Source organism: Acyrthosiphon pisum, chromosome X (assembly GCF_005508785.2).
Source record: "Acyrthosiphon pisum isolate AL4f chromosome X, pea_aphid_22Mar2018_4r6ur, whole genome shotgun sequence".
NCBI classification, from domain to species: domain Eukaryota; kingdom Metazoa; phylum Arthropoda; class Insecta; order Hemiptera; family Aphididae; genus Acyrthosiphon; species Acyrthosiphon pisum.
Genome location: NC_042493.1, coordinates 116,651,851 through 116,653,083, shown reverse-complemented (window position 1 = coordinate 116,653,083; position 1,233 = coordinate 116,651,851).

Here is a 1,233-nt window from a genome sequence, read left to right as displayed (position 1 = left end):
CATGAAATTTGGACTGAATGTTTATCTTAGCATCTTCTTATACACCATAACATTTTCAAAATATTTTGATGTATTTTGAGCTCTTTACGGACATTTTTATTTTCCATTTTTTTTTAGTTTTTTTTCTAAAAATATCAATAAAATTTTATTTGTTGGATAAAAAAGCTTGAAAATTTAATAGAAGGCCCCTAGTATATTGTTTCAAAGGCAGATGAAAAATATTAAAAATCGTTAGTCACAGTTTTTTTTTTTAAGCATTTAAAGTTCAAAAAATGACAAAATATGGAAAAATCACGAAAATTTGCAAATTATTTCGAGTTATAAATTCATAAAAATTTTTCTTTTTAAATCTAAGATTTTAAAATGTAATACAAGATTCCTTATAGGATAATCTACCTTTACCAAAAAAAAAATGTCTATAAGAAACTCAAATTAAATTTTTATGGGCGTTTGAAATTCATATTTTTACAACATTTGATATTCACTCGATTTCTTACGTAACGATTTTCTTATTTTGTTGTAATTAAAAAACGAGTGACTGTAGAAACTTGAAAATTTCACTGAATGTTTATATTAGCATTTTATATATACGATAAAATTTTTAAAATAATTTGACTCTTTTTGAGCTGTTTACGGACATTGTAAGTTTTCAATTTTTTAGTTTTTTTTTTCTATAAATATCAATAAAGTTTTATCTGTTGGGCCAAAAAGTGTATAAATTTAATACAAAGCTCCTGATATATTGTTACAATATCAGTTGAAAAATATTAAAAATACATAGGCACAATTTTTTTTTATAAGCATTTAAAGATCAAATTTTAATTTGAAAAATTATTTTGTAGTTAAAAATTTATAAAATGTTCAATTTTTGTATCTAAGAATTGAAAATTTAAAACAAGATTCCACGTAAGTAATTAATTCTGTTACCAAAAAATCTAAAAAATACATTTACGCAGTTTATTTTTATAGTCATTTTAAGTACAAATTTGGACGAAATTACATATTAAAAACCTAGGATAACTATTTTAGTTATTTTGTTGTGATTGTATAATATTATTCGTGGGTACTTGTAACTTCTAAAGTATACTATTATATATCTATTATAGTATCACGGTTTGTTGTTGATGTATAACGCGTTATAAGTACCTAATAAATATTATGATATGGTTAATTTGGAATTTATTATAGGTACTTAATATAATATTATGTCTTATACCTAGACTAACATACCGT